Below are 13,999 nucleotides of genomic sequence, written 5' to 3' on the forward strand. Positions count from 1 at the left end.
TAAACTATAGACATGAGCTATGATGTCACACTTGTGGAGAATTGCTACAGAGGCAGCTGTTATTTAGAAATCTGCCTAAACTTAATATATCTCTTATAACTGTGAAAATCTCAAAATAGGAACATGCTGGGTGGTACTTTATCCCATAAATTGATGATTTCTTCCAGCAGCAGAAAATGTTCAATTATCTTCAAACTCGATCACTCATTTCTGCTACATAGAACACCTTGCTCAGAGCTGGATAAGGAATTAGACATGCAAACGATCTATTTGCATCAGCTCTTCTTAATCTACGGAGAAGGCAATGGCACCCCACTCCAGTACTCTTGCCTGGAAAATCCCACGGACGGGGGAGCCTGGTAGGCTGCAGCCCATGGGGTCACTAAGAGTCGGACACGACTGAGTGACTTCACTTTCACTTTTCCCTTTCATGCACTGGACAAGGAAATGGCAATCCACTCCAGAATTCTTGCCTGGAGAATCCCAGGGACGGCGGAGCCTGGTGGGCTGCCGTCTATGGGGTCGCATAGAGTTGGACACGACTGAAGCGACTTAGCAGCAGCTTCTTAATCTAATGTGATTTCAGTCTCCTATAGTCTCTCTCTTAAGGTATTATTGACTTTCTCAAGGGCTGCCAATGGCAGGAGAAGAGCCCCTGTGGTCAACAAGTAAACCAAGTGTTCAAGAGTTCTTGGTACTCTAGTACTTCTCCAAGCCCTTTGAGCTCATGAAAATCACTCTATCAAGAGCACAAGGTACCTTTCTCTATTGATTCATGGATACTGATTTCCAAATGTAGCAAGGCAGAAACTCGGTGAATTCAGTCATAGCTTCAGGATATCCAGATATCTTGTTTTGCCAATGATAATAATCAGATATATACCTGTAACTATTTAAAGAGGCTAGAAATTAAAAAAAATCCCATGGACCTTCTTTTTTTTAATCTGCAGCACAATTGAATTTAGAATCAATCAACATCATTTCATTTTGCTTATTACTTATACCCTGGAAAAAATTAAATCTTAGGAATTAAAATGTTTTTTAGATCTATAGTCACAAAAAGCTGAAACTAATTTATCTTAGTAATTTTTCACTCCTGATCTCTACACATAAAAAGCCATGCAGATTCTTTATGTTTTTTGGAAGCCTCTACTCATGTACCTCAGAAAATTGCAAAAGTACATCCCACAGGGCCATTTATAAAAACACAGAGTGACAAGTTAAGTTTGAGCCAGCAACTTAATGATGCAATTATTGAGATAAAAAACTTGGAGGGAATATTCCTCAACTCAGGACAGAGAACAATGGGCCTTGTGCTTATCTGGAGGTTTTATTATAAAACTGTTAGATGGTTCTTCTTAAAATAAAAATTAATATCATGATATTAATATGAGACCTTCATTCATCTTCTAATGGCAGTCATGATACAGTAGTGAAGGAGAGTATTGATTCAGTAGGACTCATATAACTGTAAATATATACAGCTAATAATTCAAATCATAATTTGATAAAATGAAACAAAGATATTCAAAATCTCTCAGGATTAATTCAGAGAGAATTTGTCGTATCTCTAAAAAGTGAATATTATAAATCCACAAATTTCTACTCTACAAAATGTAAAGGTGATTTCTTAAATATGATATGGATGAATTAAAATACGATAATGAGCTAAATGAAGAACTCATGCTAACTAAAAGCAAGCAAAACTTTGTGCAAAAGAAGATAAACCATTAATTTTACCAATGATATCTACATAATCGTTTATTCATTTGGGCAGTCAAAACTAACTTATTGAGGATCAGCTCTGAATTCTAAGCACTGAGAATATAGAGATATGTATATGTATTTCTGGAGCTCACAAGCCATAAGGGTGAAAGACAAGCAAGCCATACATTATATGATATTTCATGATAAGCAGCTTAGCTATACTATGCATGAGGTACTGTCAAACCTCAGAGAATGATCATCATAATTCTATCTGAAAATGTAATTGACATATAAAAACCTAATGGGAATATTGAAGTGTACGATGAGCTACCCGCCTGGAAAGCAGAAACATAAGGAATTCATTTGTCTGCAGCTTGGGACAAATGTTGTAATAGAAGCAAACATAATTAAACAAAACAGAAACGTAACTAGTTCCTCAGCTCCCATTTCACTCTATTGTGTCCAGAACATTCAAAAAGCTGTAAAGGGGATAACAAGCAGTACTTGATAGAGCTTGAGACCCAAGAAGAATAGAAGGTCTTAAGAAAGGGACAGTTCAATTCAGTCTATCAGTTTTGTCCAACTCTTTGAGACACCATGGACTGCAGCACGCCAGGCCTCCTTGTCCATCACCAACTCCCGGAGTTTACTCAAACTCATGTCCATTGAGTTGGTGATGACATCCAAACATCACATCCTCTGTCATCCTCTTCTCCTCCAACCTTCAATCTTTCCCAGCATCAGGGTCTTTTCAAATGAGTCAGTTCTTCACATCAGGTGACCAAAGTATTGGAGTTTCAGCTTCACATCAGTCGTTCTAATGAATATTCAGGACTGATTTCCCTTAGGATGGACTGGTTGGATCTCCTTGCAGACCAAGGGACTCTCAAGAGTCTTCTCCAACACCACAATTCAAAAGCATCAATTCTTTGGCACTTAGCTTTCTTTATAGTCCAACTCACATCCATAAATGAGTACTGGAAAAACCATAGCCTTGACTAGATGCACCTTTGTGGGCAAAGTAATGTCTCTGCTTTTTAATATGCTGTTTAGGTTAGTCATAACTTTCCTTCCAAGGAGTAAGCATCTTTTTATTTGATGGCTGCAGTCACCATCTGCAGTGATTTTGGAGCCCAAGAAAATAAAGTCTGACACTGTTTCCACTGTTTGCCCATTTATTTGCCATGAAGTGGTGGGACCAGATGCCATGATCTTGGTTTTCTGAATGTTGAGCTTTAAGACAACTTTTTCACTCTCCTCTTTCCCTTTCATCAAGAGGCTCTTTAGTTCTTCTTCACTTTCTGCCATAAGGGTGGTGTCATTTGCATATCTGAGGTTATTTATATTTCTCCCAGCAATCTTGATTCCAGCTTGCGCTTCATCCAGCCCGGTATTTCACATGATGTACTCTGCATATAAGTTGAATAAGCAGGGTGACAATATACAGCCTGACATACTCCTATCTCTGTTTGGAACCAGTCTGTTGTTCCAAGTCCAGCTCTACTTGTTGCTTCTTGACCTGCATACAGATTTCTCTAGAGTCCAGTCAGGTGGTCTGGTATTCCCATCTCTTTATGAATTTTCCATAGTTTGTTGTGATTCACACAGTCAAAGACTTTGGCGTAGTCAATAAAGCAGAAGTAGATATTTTTCTGGAACTCCTTTGCTTTTTTGATGATACAACGGATGTTGGCAATTTGATCTCTGGCTTCTCTGGCTTTTCTCAATCCAGCTTGAACATCTGGAAGTTCTCGGTTCTGGTACTGTTGAAGTCTGACTTGGAGAATTTTGAGCATTACTTTGCTAGTGTGTGAGATAAGTGCAATTGTGCAGTAGTTTGAACATTCTTTGGCATTCCCTTTGTTTGGGATTGGAATGAACGCTGACCTTTTCCAGTCCTGTGGCCATTGCTGAGTTTTCCAAATTTGCTGGCACACTGAGTGCAGAACTTTCACAGCATCATCTTTTAGAATTTGAAATAGCTCAACTGGAATCTCATCACCTCCACTAGCTTTGTTCATAGTGATGCTTCCTAAGGTCCACTTGCCTTCGCATTCCAGGATGTCTGGCTCTAGGTGAGTGACCACAACATTGTCGTTATCTGGATCATGAAGATCTTTTTTGTATAGTTCTTCTGTTTATTCTTGCCACCTGTTCTTAATATCTTCTGCTTCTCCTAGGTCCATACAATGTCTGTCCTTTATCGAGCCCATCTTTGCATGAAATGTTCCCTTGGTATCTCTAACTTTCTTGAAGAGGCCTCTAGTCTTTACCATTTTGTTGTTTTCCTCTATTTCTTTGCATTGATCACTGAGGAAGGCTTTCTTATCTCTCCTTGCTATTCTTTGGAACTCTGCATTCAAATGGGTATATCTTTCCTTTTCTCTTTTGCCTTTAGCTTCTCTTCTTTACACAGCTACTTGTAAGGCCTCCTCAGACAACCGTTTTGCCTTTTTGCATTTCTTTTTCTTCAGGATCGTCTTGATGACTGCCTCCTGTACAATGTCATGAACCTCTATCCATAGTTCTTCAGGCAATCTGTCTATCAGATTTAATCCCTTGAATCTATGTGTTACCTTCCACTGTATAATCATAAGGGATTTGATTTAGGTCATACCTGAATGGTCTAGTGATCTTCCCTACTTTCTTCAATTTTAATCTGAATTTGGCAATAAGGAATTCAGGATCTGAGCCACAGTCAGCTCCAGGTCTTATTTTTGCTGACTGTATAGAGCTTCTCCATCTTTGGCTGCAAAGAATATAAATCAGTCTGATTTTGGTATTGACTATCTGGTGACGTACATGTGTAGAGTCGTCTCTTGTGTTGTTGGAAGAGGGTGTTTGCTATGACCAGTGTGTTCTCGTGACAAAATTCTGTTAGTGTTTTACATGCTTCGTTTTGTACTGCAAGGCCAAATTTGCCTGTTGCTCCAGGTATTTCTCGACTTCCTACTTTCTCATTCCAGTCCCTATAATGAAAAGGACATCTCTTTTTTGGGTGTTAGTTCTAGAAGTTCTTGTAGGTTTCATAGAACTATTCAACTTCAGCTTTTTCAGCATTACTAGTTGGGACATAGTCTTGTATTACTCTGATATTGAATGGTGTGCCTTGGAAATGAACCGAGATCATTCTGTCATTTTTGAGACTGCATCCAAGTACTGCTTTTCAGATTCTTTTGTTGACTATGATGGCTACTCCATTTCTTCTAAGGGATTCTTGTCCACAGTAGTAGATATAATGGTCATCTGAGTTAAATTCACCCATTCCAGTCCATTTTAGTTCACTGATTCCTAAAATGTCGATGTTCACTCTTGCCATATCCTGTTTGACCACTTCCAATTTGCCCTGATGCAATACTGTTTTTTCAGCATCAGACTTTACTTTCTCGCCAGTCACATCCACAACTGGGTGTTGCTTTTATTTTGGCTCCATCCCTTCATTCTTTCTGGAGTTATTTCTCCACTGATCTCCAGTAGCATATTGGGCACCTACCGACTTGGAGAGTTCATGTTTCAGTGTCCTAGATTTTTGCCTTTTCATACTGTTCATGGGGTTCTCAAGGCAAGAATACTGAAGCGGTTTGCCTTTCCCTTCTTCAGTTGACCACATTTTGTCAGAACTCTCCATCATGACCCGTCTGTATTGTGTGCCCTACATGGCATGTCTCATAGTTTCATTGAGTTAGACAAGGCTGTGGTCCATGTGATCAGTTTGATTAGTTTTCTGTGATCATGGTTTTCATTTTGTTGGCCCCCTGATGGATAAGGATGAGAAGCTTATGGAAGCTTCCTAATTTGAGAGACTGAGTGAGGGGGAAACTAGGTCTTGTTCTGATGAGGGGGCCATGTTCAGTAAATCTTTAATCCAATTTTCTGTTGATGGGTGGGACTGAGTTCCCTCCTTGTTATGTGACCTGAGGCCAAACTATGGTAGAGGTAATGAAGATAAAAGGTCCCATGCATGCACTACTGCCCTGAGTGCTGGAGACGTTGCAGCATGCCACCACCGACCCATGCCTCTGCCGGAGACTGCTGGACCCTCTCAGGCAAGTCTGGGTCAGCCTTCTGTGGGGTCCCTGCTCCTTTCTCCTGGATCCTGGTGCACACAAGGTTTTGTTTGTGCCCTCCAAGAGTCTGTTTCCCAGTCCTGTGTAAGTTCTGGTGGCTCTATGGTGCGTTAATGGCGACCTCCTCCAAGAGGGCATATGCCATACCCAGGTCTGCTGCACCCAGAGCCCCAGCCCCTGCAGCTGTCCACTGCTGACCCATACCTCCGCAGGAGATGCTCAAACACAGTTCTCGCTCAGTCTCTGTGGGGTCTCTGAGTCCTGGTGTACACAAGGTTTGTTTGATTCCTCTGAGCGTCTCTGGTGTGTATGGGATTTGATTCTAAACATGATTTCACCCCTCCTACCATCTTTCTGGGGCTTCTTTGCCCTTGGATGTGGGGAATCTTTTTTGGTGGAATCCAACATCCTCCTGTCAACAGTTTTTTAGCAGCGAGAGGGACACATGGATTTAATACTTGGACTTGGGCATGTTACATTCCCACAGGACTGTTATATGTACAGATAAGATCCCTGAACTGATGACAGTGAACTAAGAGGGCAATAGGGAGTAGAAGAGCTGAATGAAGACTGGAGAGGAAGGAAAACAATCCTGATTTAAACAAAGTATATCCTCGAAAATAAAAATAGAGAGATTTCCATTATTCTTAAGGAGAGTTATATAATGAACAATTTAAAATATTATTCTCTTTAGAAAGAGTTCGGGAAGCCAACATCATTTTGTCTGTATATTGTCATTGTCAGGCGAGTGTTTGCTCCTCGGTTCTGTCTCGTCACAACAAAGATTTGGAGCGACGGACATTAAAGCCCTAGGCAGGTCACAGCTCTCGGGTCTTGGACAGACCTTGTTATAGCTCTTAGACAAATCAGTGTTCCAGCTCGATTTTATTTAGATAATAGCAGGAGAATCCATCCTTGAAGCATGAGGGCATGCCGACCCAAAGACAACAAAGAGAAGAGAGTGGGGGAGTGCGCCAGCGCACGGGAGAGAGAGAGAAAGAGAGAGTGAGAGCGAGAGAGCAAGAGAGAGAGAAAGAGAGAGAGAGAAAGAGAAAGGGAGAAAGAGAGCACACGCCTGTGGGAGAGAGAGAGAGAGAGAGAAAGAGCACACGCACATGGGGGGAGAGAGATAGAGAAACGGAGAGGGAAAACAGAGAAAGCGCTTTGGATCCTCCTTTTTATATGTTTTTTTTCTCCCCCTGGGCCTGCTCTATGCAAATTGAGCTTAACCAGGAGTGCTGTTCTACCTGAAGTTCTCACTCCGGTCCTCAGACCTTCCTTTGACCTTCCTTTGTTCCATTTTCGCGGGGTTTTCCCTTCCTTGTCTTTTAGCCACCGCCATTTTGGACTCCTGTTTCTTATTCTAACTACCTAACAGTCATGAAAAACTAATTTAGTTTTTCATTCCTTCACCTATTCATTTCTGCAATGTCTACTGAAGGCTTTCCATGTGCTGGCAAGAGGAAAGATTTGGAGTTGTCTAAAAACAAAGTGTGATTCATGTGAAACACCATATTTGGGTTCAAGCAATCAACTGTAAGCATGCAATTTTCTAGTTGTGGAGGTGGAAGTGGACATAATAAAAAAGAAAAAAAAAAGAGAGAGAGAGAGAAAGTTTCATAATGCATGTTGATTCCAAAAGGGCCACTGTTACATTGAAAAACACTCTTATTTTTAGAGATACTTCAAGTGGTTGACATTTAGCCTAAAAGAACAGTAAGAAATCTTCAGAGGGAGCATAACAATGCTTCAAATAGGTGGAGGGTTATCAAGTAAAAAAGTGAGTAAAAGCAGGAGCTAGGAACTAACAGGCAAAAGGTTTATTTCATCCATTTATAATTGAGAAAAATACATAATCCTTCTTTAGACAATCCACACAGAAGCTAGAGACTAGTTATTGGTGATAGCTTGGTGATAGTATGTTATGCTTAAACCTAAAATTACAATATTCTGTTAAAATTTTATGGTCCCTTATTGGTCTCATATTTAGAAAGTTTTTTGGAGGAACACTGACAGCTAACAGAATAAAAAAGTTTTTATAGAAAATATTCAGATTTATATAATCTTGAAAAAATATAATTAAGAGATCAATAATTTGCTAGGATTTTCAAAATGGTTTATTCTGAGAACAAAAACTGGTTGTTCATATTTCCTATATGACAATGGGTTCAAACAATATGGCAACTATTCTGCTAGAGCAAACAAATAGACTTTTATTAATTTTTAAGTGCTGGACAGACTTCAGAAAATGGTTGTGAAACTTTCATAATAGGGAATTTTTTATGATATATGAAGATGGTATACAGCATCTTCCTTGGATGTTTTAGAGACTCACCTCACCATCCATGTTTCAGACAACATCTACTATGATTTCTCCATGGGTTCCTGTTCCATTCCTATGGCCTGAAAATTTCCTCATGTGTTATATAATAGCATCTCCTATTGATTTTGGAATAGTTTCTACATTGTAAGTAATATCTTGCACAATTTAATTTTATGGTGGTGATTAGTGCTCTATTGGTTCTTTTCTATTAAATAAAGTCACCTAACTTATTCTTTTCATATTAGTTATGTTGGATTATTTCAATAAATTAAACATCTATATATTCATTTTAAGTGTTTTCTCATATACATCCAGTGCTACTTTTGAGTCCTATTATTATGAATTATGTTATCAAAAAGATAAGATAAGCTTTTATTATCAAATATCATAAAAACACCACTGAAAATATTTCTGTCTTCTTAAATCTATCTTTACTGAATCAAGCTGAAATCACTTAGAAATAAGATTTTTCTTTTACAAATTACAAAATGGATTTTGCAATATCTCATTGTATAAAACATGGAGAAGGAAATGGCAACCCACTCCAGTATTCTTGCCTGGAGAATCCTGTGGACAGAGGAGCCTGGTGGGCTGCTGTCCATCGGGTCACATAGAGTCGAACACAATTGAAGCAACTTAGCATGCATGCATCCATGCATTCTATAAAATGTACTATTCACTAAAACATTTTTTCTTGGTTTATTTTCATGAACTAGAAACATGTTTAATCCAACTGGATTTACTTAGCTTACAAAATAAGCATATAGAGCAGTTCCGGGATGATATGACCACTTCCCAATGCAGGTTTTCATTTTCCTATTCAAATATCTTTAACTATAAGAAGTACAAATGCAAAAGCTGGTTTTGTCTTTTTGAAAGTGATTTCTAGAGCTCCAGCTAACAATTCCTGTTTACATCTCCATGTCAATTATGCAGCACTAAGCAAGAAAAGTTGGGAGATCAGGAAACTTATCCAGACACAGTTGCCCTCCACTCCAAATAGGTTGGCAATATTAAGAAAGAAAAAAATTAACATAATTTATGCAAATAATGATTTGCCATAGAATTGAAAGGACACAAATTTAAAGGAAAGAAAGAGTATGTGAAGATAGCATCTTACAAGATAGGCTAGAAGATTGTTCCCTTAGAGGAAAATTGTCTCTAATACTTACAGCCACTGTAGTTGACTGTTCTCTAATTCTGTAATATTTTGTTCAATAAGAAACAAACCCTTCACAGACTCACAGACGTAGAGAATGAACTTATGCTGCCCAGGGAGGAAGGATGAGGGGATTGAATATATTGGGAGTTTTGGGACTGACATGTAAACTCTGTTATTTAATTAAAAATAGGTAACCAACAGAGATCTACTATATAGAACAGAGACCTCTGCTCAATACTCTGTAATGACCTAAATGTGAAAAGAATTTGAAATAAAGAATATATACCTGAGTATGTATAACTGAATCCCTTTGCTGTACACTTGAAACTAACACATTTTTAACCAACTATACTCCAATATAAAATAAAGATTAAAAAATATAATAAAGAAACAAAGGCACTCAGTCCATCCAACAAAAATAAAGTAAGCTCCCTATTATGGATTAAAAACTACTTCAGGAAGATTGCTTGAAAAATGTTCATTGATTGAGGTACAATTCACCTTGTAAATGAAATGAATACTTGAAAAAAGAATGCCATAATGCCCTTGCCCTCAACAAGTTCACCTTTGTGAAACAAGTGACAAGAGAACATACACAAATGATTATAGCACAATGATATGAATACAAATAGAAGTGCCAATAACATTCCATTGGAATAAAAAAATAACAATTTATTCTCACTGGCATGGGGGGAAGGTCAAATAAATTGAAGGTAATACAGAAATAAAGATATAAGGATTTTTCAAAATGTGTCAAAGTTACAGAATATGGTTGGCAGAAACTATTCATTTTTTCTAACAGATGTATGTAGATGTGGTTTTATAAACTTTTTGAAAAGAAGCCTCAAGAGGGTAATTTTAAAAAATGGATTTTATGTTCAGAGTTCATTGATCCATGAAATTGCTTAGTCTCCCATGTCACAAGATTCAGGCTGTCATAATTATAATTTGAAGAAATCTCTCAAAACCTATAGAATAATATGATAGTCTTCCCTCAATGAGATTTGAGCTGAAAGCTGACAGATGATTCAGGGGTTGTGAACTCTGTTAAAAGAATAAGTCAATTTTCACACTGAAAGACATAAAACCCTAAGTGCTATCAAATGGACATATGAACTCTTTAGCTTATTTTTCACCTTGTGATATCATACTATGTATACCCTACATTCCAAAGCGACACTTGAAATCAAAACCCATTATTAAATTCATTTAACTATTAATACATAGGAAGTATAAGAACAAAATTCTTCACAGCTCCTTGTGACTGGATTCAATCTCAGTGATTAAATAAAAGACTGTCATTTTATGAAAAAGGTTTTTTCAGTTATTTCCATATATAGAGTAACTTAAAAAAATGAATTAGTGAACTACAATTACCATTCTAAAAATATCCTTAGAATTGCATGTCCAAGGTAAGTTCATCTGTATCATATTTTAGGTTCCACATATAAGTGTTGTCATAAGGCGTTTGCCTTTCTCTTTCTGACTCACCTCACTTAGCATGATAATCTCTAGGTCCACCCATGTTGCTGCAGATAGCATTATTTCCTTCTTTCTTATGGCTGAGTAATATTCTGTCTGAACAATATTCCATATGTATATGTATCATAGCTTCTTTATCCGTTCCTCTATCAATGGACATCTAGGTGGTTTCCATGTCTTGGAGATGGTGAATTGTGCTGCTGGGACAGAGGGGTGCAAGCATCTTTTCGACTTAACAGTTTTGTCTGGGTGTATGCCCACGAGTGGAAGCGCAGGGTCATACAGCAACTCTACCTTTAGTTTTCTGAGGAATCTCCATATCGTTTTCCACAGTGGTTGCACTAATTTACATTCTTACCAAGGGCATAAGAATATCCCTTTTTTTCACACCCTCTCCAGCATTTGTTATCTACACTTAAATTGTGGCCACTCTGATCACTGGGAGGTGGTACCTCACTGCAGTATTACTTTGTGCTTTTCTAATAAATAGCAATATTGAACATCATTTGATGTGCCTACTGGCCATCTGCATGTCTCCTTCGGAAAAATGTTTCTATTTAGGTTAGCTTGAATTTTTAGTTGAAAATGAACAACTAACTAACATTTATCATTGAGAAGGTTTCTTTTAATACTAGCGTTCATCCATTTTATCTTTGTTTAAAGATTTCATGTATTTAACCACTCTTACAAAGGTTCTGGAAAACTGAAAACTGTTCCTGCTTCTGGCCTTGTGCACCTAACCTCAACTCCATCTTATTGAGCTTAAGAAACAGCATATTCTATTTCATATACAAAAGAATTGATGCTTTTGAACTGTGGTGTTGGAGAAGACTCTTGAGAGTCCCTTGGACTGCAAGGAGATCCAACCAGTCCATCCTAAAGGAGATCAGTCCTGAGTATTCATTGGAAGGACTGATGTTGAAGCTGAAACTCCAATACTTTAGCCACCTGAGGCAAAGAGCTGACTCACTGGAAAAGACTCTGATGCTGGGAAAGATTGAGGGCAGGAGGAGAAGGGGAAGACAGAGGATGAGATGGTTAGATGGCATCACCGACTTGATAGACACAGGTTTGGGTGGACTCCGGGAGTTGATGATGGACAGGGAGGCCTGGCGTGCTGCGGTTCATGGGGTCGCAAAGAGTTGGGCACGACTGAGAAACTGAACTGAACTGATACAAAAGGAAATAAGGGAGACACTTTAAAAAGCACTTTTTATTATTTTTGCACTGTACCCAAAAGAAATGGAACTGATTACCTTGCCTTTCATGAAGCTGGGAATAGTTTCATAAGTTACCAACATATGCAATTTTTAAAAATGAATCTGCATCAATCTACTGGCTGTCGTAATGCTCTTTGAATTTTAGCTGTAACTGTTGTCACCATATTTTGAGAGTATGACTTCAAATAACCAAACTAACAATTTTAAATGTCTATCTTAAGAAGGCTGCAAGACATCAGATCACTAATTTCTGACTTGAATTTTAGCTGTAACTATTGTCACCATATTTTGAAAGTATGACTTCAAATAACTGAACTAACAATTTTAAATGTCTATCTTAAGAAGGCTGCAAGACATCAGATCACTAATTTCTGACTCATGACAGCTAGGAAACAATCCTAGACTCCCAGTTATAGACAGATCCTCTTGAACAAGTGACTTAAATTTTCTAAGTCTCTGTTAGCTGTAAAGTGGGGATGATTTTCATCTTGTGAGAGTTTTTTAAGAGCCAAATAAGATAGCAAATGTAAAATATCATATTGACTTACTAATTAAATATTAAAATATTACTCATTTTTTCTTCTGAAAGTTAAAACATAAGTTGTTCTATTTGCTAGGCATCATTATCAATTAGGAATTAGACATTAACAAAAATATGTAATTAATGATTTCAAGAAATCAACTATATATATCATTTTTTTTGTAGAAAAGTAAAAGGTAGCATCTTGATGTTATATCTCTAAGAAGTAAGCAAATCTGAGAATCAGATGATGTCTATTGACTGTGTGATTATACTTAGTCTCCCTCTGTTAGCTTTCTTAATTTCAAAAGTTAACATAATTTAGAATTCCATGGATGGTATAGTCCATGGGGTTGCAAAAAGTCAGACATGACTGAGTGACTTTCACTTTCATAAAGCTCTCTAAAAAGTATTTTATTCAAAAAATGAATCTGATGAAAAATAAAATAGACCTATGAATCGAGATAAAAGAAGACAAAACTCAAACTTATAGGAAAAATTACAATTAATAGTTGCAGGTTTTATATGTAGTCATTAACTTATCTTCAGTAACTATATGCTATTGTATTATGTTATCCAGAATCTCCCTTATTCATATTTTTTATCAGTAATCTATAATTATCACACTATCAGCTTCTTCAGTCAGTGCTGAACTTTACCATTTCATGATTTCTTCTTCAGAACACCTTCAAAGGTGGCACAGGTGAGATATGGCATTCTGGCTTTAGTGAGTCTCCCCCCAAAACGTCTTTGAGCTGTGTTTTGTAGATAAATATTAGTGTTCTATGTTCTCTTGCAAGGATGTCCAGCTATATAGTAAAGGTAGCTTCCCCTGTTCAGTTTGTGGCATTACATGAGTAAGCCCCTGAACCTAAAGCTCTGATCACTTCAAGGAAGAGTGAATGAAAACCCTCCTAAGACACTATCATTTTGCAAAAAGCTTCCATTTATATACCGTGACACATGAGGAGCTGGCAGTCTACCCACTTTGAAGTCCATTCCTTCAAAGAAGAATCTTCCTTCTTCACTCAACATGTTCTCTGACATTTGAACAAAATTTCAATTCAGTTCAGTCGCTCAGTCGTGTCCGACTCTTTGGGAACAAAATTTAATGAGCTAAATTTCTCCTGTATTGCATGCTGATCATTCACATCTCCTTTTGAGTATGATCTACTTCTTACTTCTGACTTAGGAACCTGTGGTCATGCACATTCTGAGTTGTGCTATGATAAAGCTTGTGAGTCATTGTCATTTTAGCTTGAAACACAGCAATCTGGAAACACCTTATCCTCAGATGTTACCTGTGGATTTCCATAATGAAGAAGCGGTCCTGCATTTCAGCTTTCTCTTTCAAACCATGAATCAAAGCTTCTTTTTATTTATGTATGTATGCATGCATTTATGGCCCTTGTGTTTCATGGTTGGGAGTGTTTGGTATGGGTCTAGAATTTGCAATTTGGCCAACAGAGGGTCGTTGACAGTTGGGGTGCCCAGTGGGAGGGATTTTACTGCTACTGT

The 13,999-nt window shown here is 37.8% G+C and overlaps 1 long non-coding RNA gene and 1 pseudogene across 1 annotated transcript in view; both read right to left on the reverse strand.

Moving 5' to 3' along the window:
* The window catches only part of LOC145509651 (uncharacterized), a 579,505-nt gene that overhangs the window by 104,707 nt on the left and 460,799 nt on the right, over positions 1–13,999 (reverse strand). The window lies entirely within an intron of this gene.
* LOC145509415 (myotilin-like) overlaps positions 13,120–13,999 on the reverse strand; it is a 71,224-nt pseudogene continuing 70,344 nt past the window's right edge.

This window comes from Giraffa tippelskirchi, chromosome 6 (assembly GCF_054371585.1).
Source record: "Giraffa tippelskirchi isolate mGirTip1 chromosome 6, T2T-mGirTip1v1.2.pri, whole genome shotgun sequence".
Lineage (NCBI taxonomy): Eukaryota > Metazoa > Chordata > Mammalia > Artiodactyla > Giraffidae > Giraffa > Giraffa tippelskirchi.